The sequence below is a fragment of the Rosa rugosa genome, chromosome 1 (genome assembly GCF_958449725.1).
Source record: "Rosa rugosa chromosome 1, drRosRugo1.1, whole genome shotgun sequence".
Classification (NCBI taxonomy): Eukaryota; Viridiplantae; Streptophyta; class Magnoliopsida; order Rosales; family Rosaceae; genus Rosa; species Rosa rugosa.
The window spans coordinates 24254975-24270614 of record NC_084820.1 but is presented as its reverse complement, the minus strand read 5'-3'; the positions used below and the strand labels follow the sequence as shown (position 1 = coordinate 24270614).

General features: G+C 40.4%; 2 long non-coding RNA genes across 3 annotated transcripts; one reads left to right on the top strand and one right to left on the bottom strand.

Annotated features, from left to right (window-relative positions):
* Window positions 1-372: 372 nt before the first annotated feature.
* LOC133724345 (uncharacterized) lies at window positions 373-961 on the bottom strand. Its single transcript, XR_009853631.1, has 3 exons — window positions 791-961; window positions 565-685; window positions 373-447 (listed from the first exon to the last, which is right to left on the bottom strand). It is a non-coding gene; the product is annotated as an uncharacterized LOC133724345 (long non-coding RNA).
* Window positions 962-2685: 1724 nt separating this feature from the next.
* Window positions 2686-15418, top strand: LOC133735885 (uncharacterized). Of its 2 annotated transcripts, XR_009859326.1 has the most exons (6): window positions 2686-2903; window positions 12568-12865; window positions 13005-13076; window positions 14608-14672; window positions 14932-15229; window positions 15309-15410. It is a non-coding gene; the product is annotated as an uncharacterized LOC133735885 (long non-coding RNA). The 2 variants fall into 2 exon arrangements; XR_009859328.1 differs by lacking the exon at window positions 14932-15229 and having other exon boundaries at window positions 15309-15418.
* Window positions 15419-15640: the final 222 nt, after the last annotated feature.

Here is a 15640-nt window from a genome sequence, read left to right as displayed (position 1 = left end):
ATTCCCGAGCAGATTTTCTGTCCGACCTATCTTCACTCAAATAATCATAACTTTTTCCAGAAGTATCGAAATCGAGATCTGTAAAATTCTGCAGAAAGTAGACATCCGTAGCTTTCCATGCATATAAGGTTCATTGTCTGATTCAATCTGAGTAACTCCCAGTAATTCGAGGAAGTTGGATGTTCTGCATAGACAGATTCTGGGACCTGGGCGTCTTTTAATCCTTGTTAGCTCATTTTGGCTTCTTTTCTTCTTTCTATGGAACAAACCTACAAAAACACTAAAAGATGTAAATGAATCATAAATAAGGAGAACTAAACATAAAAACCAAGATTAAGAGGCATAGAAATATAGGAAAATATGAGCACATCAGCTAACCTTTGACCTTCCCACAAAATGTTGATCATAGGTTCTAAAGCTGAAAGATGATTGACTGATCCTCCACAGCTGCGTGTGCGTGCATTATTGATTAAACAGAGGTAAAAACAACAATCAAAGCATTGAACACAAGAACTAAGCATAGTTTGGTACACCAATAAACAAAAGTTGAACTAAAAATGGTACCTTGAAAGTTTCCCAAGCACTGGGTTCAAGCTTGTCAACAAGAATAGTGGAACCACCACCTTGTTTCACGGACAAATACTTCTGCAATTTTTGTGGACTTGAATTGCACTCGAGTCCCATCCTGCCAATCAACAAGATCAAAAGCTTTTATTGTTGTTAAAAGCTACGACAACTAATTAGTAGATAAGTTGGGCTAATGCTAAAGGAACTGATAGTTAAGTTGTACCAAAAAATGTTTCCTGGGTATATTATTAGAGTTCTAATAGCATCCAGCCCTCTACGACAAGCTAGTTCCCCAGATTCACAGATTTAAGTGGCAACTTTAACTCCTGTGCCAAGGAAAGAGAAGCAACAAAGGAGAGGTAAAGACTCAAAACATGGTAAATGGTTAAGTGATAAAATGCCATCTTTATTTCATTGAGGGACTATTCATGAGCTACATATATATACAACTACAAGGAACCCATTGTTTGGCAAGGTCATGCATTCACACAATGAATTAATTGTACATATCAACACCCATTCACTTGACTTGACTAGCAAGCAACTTGTATATATTGCCAAGTACTTGACCACATCCAATTTGTTTTTACTTCAAGTCAAGCACATCAAGGAACTGGAGTTTTTGTACTTTCTAAAAGACGTACAGGAACTGTTTAATCTCCGAACTCTTGACTGGGTTATAGCCTTGAATATATTTTGTGATGGCGTTTACGTTGGTGCTTCGCAAACTCCGCAAATCTTATGTATAACTTATAATCTCATATATATAAATCAACTATACATATGTTTGGTCTGATTCTGGATATAGATATATCGAAAAATCGATGACCTTTCTTGGTGCATCCACTATATCATCAATTCATTTGTTGAATTTGGTACCGAAGATTTGTAACGCAACAAGATATTAAAGTGATTGATGAGTGGAGATTGTTCTAAGTATTACGCTGTGAAGCTGTTCATGCTCCCAAGGAATTTAGTTTGGTGGGATTTGACTTATATATCTTTCATTGTTTCGATGACTTGCAATAGTGATTGTGTAGGTTTTCCTCAATCTCGTTTTCATTAGCTAGTTTTCTTTAACGTATGTTGTGTTCTAGTATAGAGGATTTGACTTTATCTCCTTCTCTTTGTATCTCTTTTTTCCTTAATAACATGCGACGGTAAGAAGGTTTTTTTGCCTCTCTTAACCCTCTTTTTGAGCCAAAAAAAAAAAGGAACAATAAAAGTAAAAATGATAAGTGAAGATTTCTTTACTTGCATCCCAATCAGTATGTATGTGAGCATCCAAACTCTCTTTTATTTACATACAGTCGGCAATCTAAATATATGATTTAACAGTTCAAAAGTTACATCAATCAATAAATATCATTTCTGTAAAAATTATAGTGTACTCACTCGATTGCATCAAACAAATGAACAACTATGGTAAAAGTTAACAGTTTCATGGCAACCGTCCGTTTTGGTTTGATGAGGCAGTTAGTGTTTGTAAAGGTTTTGTTTTGTAAGTTTATTTATTTCATTGGGAAAGAAAAAAAAAACAAGAGACACGTGGCAGGCGCTAACAACACACAATTCTTAGGCTGTTTTTCAAAAAAAAAATATATATATATATATATATATATATATATATATTATGTTTAAGGTTTAAGGACACCTAGTTTGTGTGTCTGGCATAAACTCTGATTACTTGTCTGAGTTGTAATAGTGTTAGTCTTACCGATGTCTACAGAGATATTCCAATCATTGTATGATTCAGTTACCATGTAAGACGCAGATTCTTTGCTTGTCATCCTCTATATAAAGTGACTCCTATTATTAATGAAAGTACAACTCAATTCTCTCCCAATTTCAGTTTTCCTAAAACACGTTATCAACACGAAACCCTAACCCTAATTCAAGAAGCCAAAACCCTAAATCCGAATACAAAACCCTAAATCCGAATACAAAACCTTGAAACCCTTTATGCCTCTGCCGCATACCTTGAAGCCCTCGACCCCAAGAGTCCAAAACCGGCGGCAGAACCATTAGATTTAGTTGGAAAACACCAGCCTTAGAAAGCTCCAAACCGTCCTCCACTGGTTCGCCACCTTCCAGACCGTCTACGGTCACCAAACTCGATCACCAGTAGCACCTCGAAGCCAAGATTCAGGAACAAGAAGCAAAACCTCAAGAACTGGTCTAAAGTGACTGAACTAGCAGCCTAAGTCGCTGAACCGCAGGCAGAAAAATAGGACAGAAACTGTTTAGGACAGTTCCGGCCACCACCAGCCAGAAGCATCTTTTCCCGGCCAACTTCCCATCAAAAGTTCCGGCGACCCCCATTTGTCCTTTTCAAGGTAATTTTTCATTAAAGTTCCCGCTTTTATGTACTTTTCTTTAAGATTTCAATTCCTTTTGTTTTTCTCCGGGACTTGCAACCTCTCTTTTTCTACCCCCCCCCCCCCCCCCTTCTTCTTTCGTGGGGAGACCTAAGCCGAACTGTGGGGGTTTGGGCTACGCTTGGAGCTTTTTGAGATTTTTAAACTTAGAGTTTGTTGAGAATTTATGATCGACCACTTACATTATTGTTTCAATCTAATCCAATACCTCTTGGAATCAAATTTCTTGGGAGCGATTACACTCAGAAATTTCTAATTTCTTAGGAGCGACTACGTTCAGAAATTTTTATTGTTTTCGTAGTAGCCTTTTTGCTCCAAAACTAACCATTTTTTCTTGTTCTCTTTCAAAATGAGTAACCTGAACAAACTGGACTTTGCTCCATTGGGAATAACTGGCTCTGGATATCACAAGTGGGTTCGTGATGTCCACTAGCATCTCAAGGCCCAAGGACTCCTGGATATGATTCTTGAGCTTAGCCAGGACATGCTAACTATTGAGCAAGTTTAAGCTTTGAAAGCAAATAGAGCAGCCTTGGAGGCAAATAAGGCGAAAGCTGTCATCCCAATGACTTGACATATGGATGATTCTCTCCAATACGAGTATCTGAATGAAGAAGACCCCAGAAGGCTGTGGGTCTCACTCGAAGAAAGCTTTGGCAACGTCCGTGACTCCCTACTTTCTGACCTAGAAGTGAGATGGCATAACCTTCGCTTCTGTGATTTCAAAACAGTTCTTGATTACAACTCAGAAGCACTTCGCATTAAATCCTTAATGGAATTCTGTGGTAAAGAGATCAAAGATGAGATGTTGATTGAGAGGACTTTCTCTACCTTCCCCGTCTCTACTTTAATGGTTGCTAAGAACTATCGAATCGATGTTACTGCAGGATGGATCCCAAGGTTTCATGAGCTCATTGGAGCTATGAACGTCTCTAAAAAGTATGACAACATCCTTGTGAAGAACTATAATTCAAGACATGTGGGAATAGAGCCTATTCTGGAGTCCAATTATAGTTGCCACCCTAAGAGATGGCGCCAAGAGTGAAACCCTAAATCTAGGGACAATTCTAGACATTCTGGTCCATATTCTCGCTCTAATGAGGAAGGTAACCGCCAAAATAGGCTGACATGGAACCGAAGAGGTCAACGTGGAAAGAGAGAGGGAGGTAACGCCTCTGACGATGTTGGTGGCGCCACCAACACTAAGAGTCATCCTAATGACGCTTTCAAAGCGCCTCAATCAAGGGAGCATGAGCACAGAGATGTATGTTCTTGATGCGGATCATTCGGTCATTGGGCATACATTTGTAGAGCTCGTGAGAGTATTGTCACTGCCTATAAAACATATTGTGAAGCTCACTACGTGGAATAAGAAGATCAAGAAGGTGATCTCGAACTAAGGGTTGAAGACTTTAAATCAAGTCAAGATCAAGAGACTGGCGATTTTGAATAAAGTCTTTATTTTCCAAGAGATGTACATAATAGACAATTGCCATATATTTTGTACTAAATGTCATTGGTTTAGTTTTTCTTCAACTAGGCTCATCCAAAGTGAGTAAGATGTGTAGGAAGGTTTTCAGATAAGTGCTACTTAAGCAAGCTTTGCTCCACCGACATCTCTCTACTCACCTGGTCATATTGGTTTTGGAGTTACCGAAAGAAGTCAAACGAATACCTTTGTTTTGCATTAGCTAGTATTTGGATTAGATTCTCTTAATGGTTAAGAAACAATGGTTAAGAAACAATGATGTACTCTGTTGCTTATGAATAAAATTTTGAGTTCTTTTCATTTTGACTCCAATTGAAATTCTGAATATATTACTTTGTGACCACGATGGCTGGGTCATCAGAATTAGTTCAAAGACATGGAATGGTCCAAATTTCACTTGCCAAATGGCACATTGATTACTGTCACAAAAACTTTCTATGCTCCTAGGGCGAATCGAACCTTATTGAGCTATTCGTGCCAATGGATTTCATGTAGAAACACATGTAGAGAACGGAAAAGAGTTCATTTGCAATACCTTTAATGATTGCGAACAAAGGCGAGAAACTTATGTGTCTCTCTCGTGGATTTTATGTCCCACCACTATTCGAGCCATCAAATCCAATAAAGTTATGAGAGAAGATCTCTTGGATTTAGACTCATATTGGCTTTGTCACGATAGGATAGGTCATCCTATTGGCTTTGTCACGATAGGATATGTCATCCTAGTCATGATATGATGATTTGTCTGCTAAAGATTTCACACGAACATCCATTCTTTCGAGTAAAACGAAGTAAGAATCAAAGGTTGATTCCTGGACTGAGTGTGACCGCCGCCGCTGCCTCTGGCGCCGGCTCCGACCTAGGGTCGCCCCTGTCCACTCTAATGATGCCATGGTAGGCGTCTCCCATGGTCATGACACCATGGATTATGTTTCCCATAGCCATGAGGCCATGAAAGGTGATGTAATCACCATTTTTGCTTCTAATAGCGTTTTCAGACGCTCAGGCCCAACCAAAATCCTCATTGGTTGCTTCTAAGGCCTCTCACTCGTTCTACAAAGCCTATTCCTTATGGAAATTAGGACTGAGACTGTCCTATGCAAAGGATACGAAAATACTTATTATGTTCTTACATAGAATCCGAGGGGATTTTGTGGACCTATTCAACCAACTTGCGGACATTTAAACATTTCATAATGTTCGTTGACATGCAAACACGCTGGTCACGTGTTGTGCCATTGTCCATTTGTCATGCTGCTTATACTACACTCCTAGCATATATTATATGACGACGGGCTCACTCCCCAGATCATCCTATTTAGTCAATTGGACTTGACAATGCTAGAGAGTTTATATCGAAGACTTTTGATGGTTATTGCATATCACTGGGACTGATATTAGACATCATATTCCCATGTACACACCCAAATGGTCTCACAAAAACGACTATGATGGTAGTTTGGACATTGGTAATGCGCACCAATCTCCCTATATCAGCTTTGGGTTATGCAATATCGCTTGCAACTATGCTAATTCGTCTACTACCTACCGCCACTCAATCTATCTCTGCGTTACAGTTAGTCTGGGTACAAGTATCTCATACTTATGCGTATTTGAGTGTGCTATTTATGTGCCTATTGCGCCGCCACAACGCACTAAGATGGGTCCTCACAGACAAATGGGCAAATACGTTGGATATGAGACTCCAACAATCGTCCGCCACTTAATACCCTTACTAGGCAATCTCTTTACCTCATGTCTTGCGGATTGTCACTTTGATGAGACAGTCTTCCCGTCGTTAGGGGGAGATAAGAACACGGATGTTCAACAGGAACGACATAAATTGTCGTAGTCTGTCCCCACTATGTCTCATCTTGATCCCCGCTAAAGTGACGAGATCACACATATTTGCTGCAAACATGCCTGCAAGGATGGACGTCCCTACGAGAGGATGCAACACCACCCTACGGAGGTAGGCATGACATCAATGCTGTAGAGAGTGGCACTCTGGCATCACAGGCCATGGCCCCAGCTAGGATGCGTGGGAGGCCCGTGGGTTTGAAGGATACTTTGGCACAACCAATCCTTTGATCATTGACACTCAAAATCCGTCTCATGAGAATGTTCTGGATTATAGTTATCGTTGGGGGATGCCTCAACGTCAGAACCTATTCCTGAGAATATAGAGCTATCTAAAAATTACACTAGTGTGCATGAGACGTGGGTTGAAAACTCCATCATGATTGATGATGTATTCGCACATTTCATTGCGCATGAGTTCGTTGAGTCCGATGATATCGAACCACTCTCCGTTGATGAATGATGCCAACGTAGAGAAATTTGGCCTAAACGGAAAGATGTGATCCATGTTAAGTTGGATTTTCTAATGAAGAGGAAGGTTTTTAGAGCCAGTGATGCCAACACCTCCTAACATAAAACATATTGACTAATGGGTCTTCGTTAGAAAACGTGATGAGAAAAAGAGATGGTAATCTCGCCTTATAGCTCAAAGCTTCTCACAAAACACCCTGGAATCGACTACGAGAAGACATATTCTCTCGTAATGAATGTCATTGCACTCCACTACCCTGTCAGTTTGATAGTTTCCGAATAACTGAACATGTAGCTTATGAATGTGGTCACTACGTATCTTTATGGGGATCTAGATACGGAATATACATCAAGGTTCCTGGTGGACTTCATTCACTCAAGTCAAGTGGCTCTAGACCACGGACCGCGTTTGCAATGTGGTTGAATCGCTCACTAAAGTGACTACTTGATTGGGAAGGGATATGCCCGCGCGTCTTTATGACAAGTTTCGAATTCTATCACAGTTCATGTTGGTAACATGATCTTCATTGGAAACCCTTAAAGAGTTAAGGGAAATCGCTGAACACTTGAAATCTGAGTTTGAGATGAAGGATATTGGGAGAACACGATTTTGCCTCGGTTTGGAACTTGAGCACCGTGTTGATGGATGTTTAGGCATTTTGACAATGTCAAACCTTCAAGCACCCCCATGATTGTCCGTAGTCTTGATCTTAGAAAGGATCCTATTCGTTCGAAGGATGATGATGAAGATGTGCTAGAGGCAGAAGTGCCCTACTTGAGTACAATAGGCGCATTATTGTACTTAGCTCAATGCACAAGACCAGACATCTCATTTGCAGTGAACTTGTTAGCTAGATATAACTCTGCGCCAACGCGACGCCATTTGACTGGTGATATGGGCTTGTTCTATCCCTACAGAGAGATGATGGATTTATCACAGGAACGCCGCCAACACTAGCCTGCGTCCTTTATTCCCATCCCAAAACGACATTAGTGTTTTGGAAGGTTTTGCTGATGTTGGGTACCTCTCTGACCCACACAGAGGTCGTTCCCAAACGAGTTATGTGTTCACCATGGGTAAGACCGCGATATATTGAAGGTCTACAGAATAGATCCTAGTCGCTATATCTTCAAACCATGCAGAGATTATTGCTTTTCACGAAGTAGTTCGTGAATGTATATGGACTGGATCCATAATTACGCATGTTCGAAGCAATTGTGGTTTGAAGTTTACCACATATGAGCCTATGAGCATTTATGAGGATAATGCCGCTTGCATTGAACAAATGAAGCAAGGCTACATCAAAGGCGACAACACCAAGCATCATCAGCAACAACAGACTTTCCTCAAGATCAAAGTAAACTAGGTTCGATTTGAAGACGATGTGGCAGACTTGTTCACTAAGTCATTACCTAAATTTCACTTTCGAGAAACATGTTGGTAGCATCATTTTCGGAAGTTATCCGAACTCCCATGACTGTTGTCATCAGGGGGAGATGTAGACATCAGGGGAAGATGTCTACATGTTTGGTCTTGAAACGTGAAGGGTGTGTTATCCTCTTTTTCTCTTTTGACCGAAGTTATTTTTGTTCCACTGGATTTTTGTTACTCTGCAAGGTTTTTGACGAGGCAACGAGAGGAGCACCACGTTTGGGCGACACAAGGGGGACTGTTTAAGGACACCTAGTGTCTGACCCAAACTCTGATTACTTGTCTGAGTTGTAATAGGGTTAGTCTTACCGATATCTACGGAGATATTTCAATCATTGTATCATTCAGTTACCTTGTAAGATCCAGATTCTTTGCTTTTAATCTTCTATATAAAAAGGCCCCTATTATCAATGAAAATAGGGGTCGTGACCACTTACCCAATTTTAGCCCAAAAATTGCCCACTTACTCCACCAAGAGTTTTTTAACCCCATTTACCCAATCTAACAGTGTTTGACAGTATTGCCCTCATTTTAATTAACAAATTACACTCATATCTCTCTCTCCTCCCCCTCATCGATTTCTCTCTCTCTCTTTCTCTCTCTTTCTCTCTCTTTCTCTAACCTCGTCTCAGGCTCTCTTTCTCTCTCTCTCTCTCTAAGCCACCACGCCCACCACTCCACCGTCGATGTCGGCCTCCACCGCCGCCGCTTTGTCCCACCGTCGGACCACCAGAGGATGACGCCATCCAACTCCACGATCCCAACCCCTCTGGGCTTCGCTGGTTTTGTTCGTCAGATGTCCGGGAAGCTCTCCATGCCGGAATCGGGTCTGGGCTTCGCCGGTTTTGTTCGTCAGATGTCCAGGAAGCTCCGAAGCTCCACGCTGGAATCGGGTCTGGGCTTCGCTTGCAGGTCTCGGACGACGTCAAAATTGTGGTCTATTGGGGGGCAATAGACAGATTATTGCTCCCCCAATAATTTCTTAACTGTGGTTAATTAATCACTGAAATTAGAGTTTTGATAAGTCTTATGTTGTTTTGAGTTTATTAAAGTACAATAATCTGTCAATGATAGAAACTAGTGATTTTTGGGGTGGTCTATGGGGAGGCAATAGACAGATTATTGCCCCGCAATAATGTCTTAACTGTGGTTCATTTATTACAGGTCATTTCAACAAAATGCTGCTAGATTCATTAACCAAAATAATTAGGATTGGGAGGTCAAAAAAAATTTATTGCCCCCCAATAATTTTTTTATAGATGGTCAGAAGTAACTCAGTTTGGTTTTAAATTAGTTTACAAAAGTACAGGTATTCAAATTCAATACTTGGTGAATTTAAGTCCACAACGAATTGGCTTTTTTTTTTTCACACTCTCCACTTCACTTGAACCGCTTCACCCTAGGCTTCCCGGGTGGCCTCTTAACAAGAATAAATGCACCTAACAACAAAAGGATCACCCATATTCCTCCAAAAAATAACAAAACAAATATATTATTGCCCCGCAATAATCTTGACCAAAAGCCCCAAAATGAGCCAAAGTTATCCCACTTACCCCAGCAACAGATTTTTATTCCCACATACACAATTTAATAGAAAATGACCATTTTGCCCTCAGCCCAATTAAACAATTACAACCATTGCCACTCAACACCAATCTCTCACACATCCCGATCTCTCTCTCCTCTCTCTATGCCCCTCCCTCTCTCCCTACTGACCTCCGGCTCCGGCGCACGACCCAGGCTCTCTCTCCCCGCCGGCGCTGGACCCAGGTCGTCTCCCTTTCCTCCAGACTCGGGCCGCCCACCACGGCTTCGTCACCGGAGGAATCGACCTCGACGACTCTATCCAGATTGGAGTCGACCTCGACGACTGGCTGGTCCTAGTCCAGCACCACTTCACCGTCGATCATAGTAACGACCACAACGCCGAATTCAAAGTCGACAATTTCTCCGTCGACGACGACGGCGGTTCCACTCCCAAGTCCTCCTCTGCCGTGGCGATTCGTCGAACACCTCGAGCTACAGGTCCACCAGTAGCATCCGGAAACTCGATCTCATCCCACTCCAAAGCGGTGACTGACCTCGGTGGATCGGCTGGTCCAGGTGACGTAGAAGAGGTGAGTGAGTGAGTGACGTCGGTCAACGACGAGAGCTTGGCCTTGGAGTCCTCGGCGTTGGAAACGTCGCACTGGATGTACTCAACGGAGGAGAAGAAGAGGAGCGAAGGAGGAAGATAAGGAGTGGAGAGAGTGAGGGGCTGAGAAAGGCCGGTAGATGAGATGAGGGGAATAGTAGGTGTTTTGAATCTTTTGATTTCTGAGCAGCCATCTTTTTTTTCTCCTTTTCTTTTTATTTTTCCTTAATTATCTATTGTATGGACTTGCAACAACTAGTATTAGAGAATCTTTGAAGATTGGAGCCTACTCATCCTGCATATAGTCCATACCTTGACTTGTTTTTTTATGATTGAGCTGCAACCCTCTTGCTTTTTTTATTTTTTTACTTTTTTGGTAAAATAGGGGGCAGAAGGTCGAAAAGGAAAGAAAAAAAAAGGAAAAAACAAGTTTTATTGAGAGACAATAGACGTCTATTGGGGGGCAATAGACGTCTATTGCGGGGAAATAGATATTTTAAATTAATGTAATCTCCTCTTTTTTTTCTTTAATTAAAGTTATATTTGTGTAATTTTAGAAAAATTAGTTCTCATTTCGGTAATCGAAACGTCTATTGGGGGGCAATAGACGTCTATTGGGGGGCAATAGACGTTTTAAAATTGATATAATTTCTTCGTTTTTTTCTTTAATCAAAGTTTTATCTGTCAAATTTTAGGAAGATTAGTTCCTATTTCGGCTACCGAAAGTTCTATTGGGGGGCAATAGACGTCTATTAGGGGGCAATAGACTATCGGGGCAATAGACGTCTATTGGGGGGCAATAGGAGGCAATAGAGGTCTATTGGGGGGCAATAGATGTCTATTGGGGGCCAAAAAACCTTTCCGGTGAGATTTTCAACAAATTCCGGTGACCGGAATCCGGCGGCCTGTGATCGGAATCCGGCGAAAGTTGGTCGGAATCCGGCGAAAGTTGGCCGGAATCCTGCGGCCGGTGACCGGAATCCGGCGACCGGTGACCGGATTCCGGCGACCGGTGACGGGCTCCGGCGAAGTCTCCTATGGTTTCTCTCTCTTCTATTTTCTCTCTCTCTCTAAGTAAATAAGGGGTGAGGGGTAAAATGGTATTAAAAAAAAATTAAAAACAAAAAAAAAATCTTAATGGGGTATTAGGGAAGACTCCCTTAGAGTGTATTGGGTAAGAGGGAATTAAAAAAACTCAATGGGGTTAGTGGGAAAAAAATCCCTAGAAATGGGGTAAATGGACAAAAACCCAATAGATTATTGCCCCGCAATAAATAGATTATTGCCCCCCAATAATATATCAGAAATACCAAAACACATTAGAAGCAGTCTTTAAACACAAAAGAAAATATCACTGAACACAATTATAGAGACTTTACAACAATTAAGACACATTATTGCCCCCCAATAGGACGATTATTGCCCCCCAATAATCTCGACTCCGGTTGTCGATTTTGCCCACAATTCCGGTTGACCATTTGCCTTCACACTGATTTGACTCCGATTGCAGCCCGGGACCGGAGATACAATGAAGTTGCGATTTCCGTGATGATCAGTCGCCAGCGAGAGAGACAGAAGCAAATCGAAGACGTACCCGATTCTACTGGCGGTCGTCGATTCCTTCAGAAGGTCCAACCCGGCCTCGCCGAGCTTCTAAGCGACGAGGACCGTCGGCTTTGCGTCGAGCCTGGCCGCGGAGAGCACGACGACTACTTCCGGCGCGGCGATGACGAGAGCCGGCGTCGTGGGCGACCTGCTGGAGGGATGGAGGGAGGGAGAGAGAGATCTGACGTCGTCTGGAGAGAGAGAGAGAGAGAGAGAGAGAGAGAGAGAGAGAGAGAGAGAGAGAGAGAGAGAGAGAGAGAGAGAGAGAGAGAGAAATCGGTAAGGGGGGAGGAGAGAGAAATTGGTGAGGGGGAGAGAGAGAGAGACTGAGAGGAGAGAGATTGATCAGGGCAAAACAGTCTAAAAATATGAAGAAAACAGGTCAAACTCTTAGAGTTTTGGGTAAGTAGGGTTTAAAAATAAAAATTGTTGTGTAAGCGGGCAATCTCTTAGAGTGTTTGGGTAAATGGGATTAATTAAGCCAAAAAATGGGTAAATAATCATTTCCCCATGAAAATACAACTCAATTCTCTCACATTTTCAGTTTTCTAAAACAATATATATATATATATATATATATATATATATATATATATATATATATATATATATATATATATATATATTTTAGGCTCAAAATGGCGGGAAAATGTGTAAACCCCTGAATCTATCCAACTATCCACTCGACCCCTCTGAAACCCCCAATTTCGAGACACTCTCCGAGACGTTTCTTCAACTTCCAAACCCTGAAACGTTTCGCTTGTATTCGCTTCCAAACACCACCGATCACCTCTTCTTCTTCGACCCAAACATTCGCCAAGGCTCCCAGGCCATGCTTGATCATCTCAGAAGCGCGAGGTTTCGATGCCGCACAGCTTGGATTGCTTTAATTTGGGCCTGAGACTGTATTAAACGTTCAGTCTTGGCAGGTTTGATCCAATTGCAGTTCTTGATTTTTTGCTTTGTTTGGTTATCTTTGGAGAAAGTAAAGGTTCTAATTTTGGTTTTATTTCATTTTCCTTCTCTGTTTGAAAATTCATATATCTCTTACTTGTATCTTGTTTTTAGAGTAGTTACTAGCTAGCAAGTGATCAAGAGGCTTTGAAGAAATTGGTGGAAGTATTTCAGAAATCTCAAGAGGTACATTTTGAATTGTCTGCAATATCCTGCTATATATATATATTAGGTTTATTTGAATGATTTGTGTACTGTATGTAATCATAAATTGATGATGGAACCAGATCGCTCATCATTACTCAGAATGTAGAAGTATGTATCTGATTTAGACTCCTTGTGCAACTCCTGTGATTCCTTGTAAAAGTCAATTGTGAGTGATCGAATATACTTGAAAGACTAGTGGGAGGTGCAAACCTAAAACAAGAACTTACAAAATGAACCTCATTAACGAATAATCATGCCCAAAATTTAATGCCGCACCAATAATCCCTTGCCTGAAAAACCACAAAGGTTCTGTCCTCATTTCAAATGCATTGAATTGTATTATTATGGTAAAACTCACTAGGGAACTAACAATCCAGTTGAACTCGGAATTGGTAACTTTAAATGGGTTCTCCGGTCTGTTTGTTTCTTCTACGTTCATCTGCTAGGTGAATGGGATAGGTGATATACGAGTTGTAATACCTTCTGCACTATTCGGTAAAGGCCAAGTAGAATCTTTGCAGGATTCATATCAAAGTAAAGAGACAACTGAAGGAAAGGAAAGTTATCAGAAAGAAGCGTTAAACTTGGTGTCAAAAATCTTTGTCACCAGTATAATTTTCTACAGATGATTCTTGTGGTGGTCTTTATTTTTGCATAATACAGGTTTGTGAAGTAGTGAACATGAAGATGAAACTGAGAAAAGGAATTTGAATGAAGGGAATGTATGTACGTAGATCTCTTTATTTAAATTCGTAGGTGTTTATCTCATCATGGATTTCTTCTAGACATCCTAGATGAGCTTTGAATTACTATTGGAGCAGTATAGTCAGTACTCAGTCTCACTACCCATGCTGTACGTCTCTTATATTGATGCACTTGTAGTTACTGAATAGTCATACTTAAGGTGCCATTCCTACTTTCCTAAAATCCCATGCCAAAACAAGGGAAGTTCAAGAAAATCCCATAAGATATGTCTTCCTATGAACTGCCACCTTCTGGCTTTTTACTTAGTTTTTGTAGACTCTGATCTGTTCGAAATTGTCGATATGGACTATTTGACTTCCTTTCACATACTTCTCAAGTCACTTGTCCTTTCCTCCTTACTTTCAGGTGAATACATGTATGTGGCTGTAACTATTGAACATATAGACCTACATCCTTTCCTTTATTACAGTAGAAAATATATTACATGGAATTCATTCACTTAATTTTAGCGTTAATTTTTTTTCCCTGCATAAGTATCTACTTACAAGTATAACTTTAATGGCTGAGGAACTAAATTTATGTTTATGCAGATTTGCTTATCTGTTGTGAATAATGAATAGTTTTAAACTAGAGATCTATACATTGTTTCTCAATGTTCTTGACATGTTTTCTTATCAGTATTTGGCTTTCAAATTCAGTCATCTACACTTGATGAACAACCTGAGCTAGAAATATCCTTTATAACTTCCAACATGATAAGTAGATGGTAAAAGTTCTGATCCATTTTCTTTGTCTTCTTCTTCAGCAGAATAATCCTCCCACATATCTGTGTTTGGCTGAAGGATATGTTGATCTATACCATACATCAAGGTAATTTCAGTATCCGTTTCATTCCCCCGTACCAGGTAATGGAGGTATGTATCCATATATGTAGATGGCAGAATGAATTTTTCCGAATTCATCCATACCTTCTGACAAATTATGAAATATAAGTAATACCAGAAACTGTTAAGGATGTAATGGAAGAGGATATACTATTTGTACATCTTATGGGTCATTTAAGCATAAATACTATTTGTCAATTTCCAGTTATATACCAATTGCTCTAACTTCTGATGTCAACACTCAGGTTCCATGTCTATTATCGATGACGCTTTTGAATGGTTCTCATGGTTTTCAGCAACGTATATGTTAGAAGCAAGTGTCATTGGTACAAGAAGTTTAAACATATCTGTGATCAAATCTTTGGTTAACGATCAAATACTTGGTATTAATTTCAGAGTCAGTCCTGATGCCTAACCCCTTATATATCCTTTGACACCTAGTAAGCTCCAGAGCCTATATGGGGCTGGCTGCAAGCTGGTTCCTTATTTTCTTTAGCTTTAAAATCTACAGAGGTCTTGTGATCTTGTGCAGTTGACATTCTGGTTAGTTTAGCTGGTCGGGTTTGTATTAGTTCAATATTGATTACATTGGTTCATCTTCTTATTTTCTGATATTTATCAGGTTTTCTTTACGAACGAATCCAACATAGAGTGCTGGAAGACAAGTAGCTGTGGACTCAAAAAGTTTCACGCCTCAACATTTTATTAAGCAAGTGAAGGGCCCTAATTTAGGTAAGTCCTTCTAACTGACTTATGTTTCCCTATCTAGAGTGCTGACAAAGCAACCACTAACTTTATCTCAATCAAGAACTCCAATTTCCTCAGTGATAAGATTCATTTGGTTGCATTAATTATTTAATTCAACTCCAGAAATAAGGAGAAAATAATTAAGTAGCATTTTTTTTTTTAATGTTCATTACTTCAGCTTCTGACATTTGATATAAAAACTAAGAA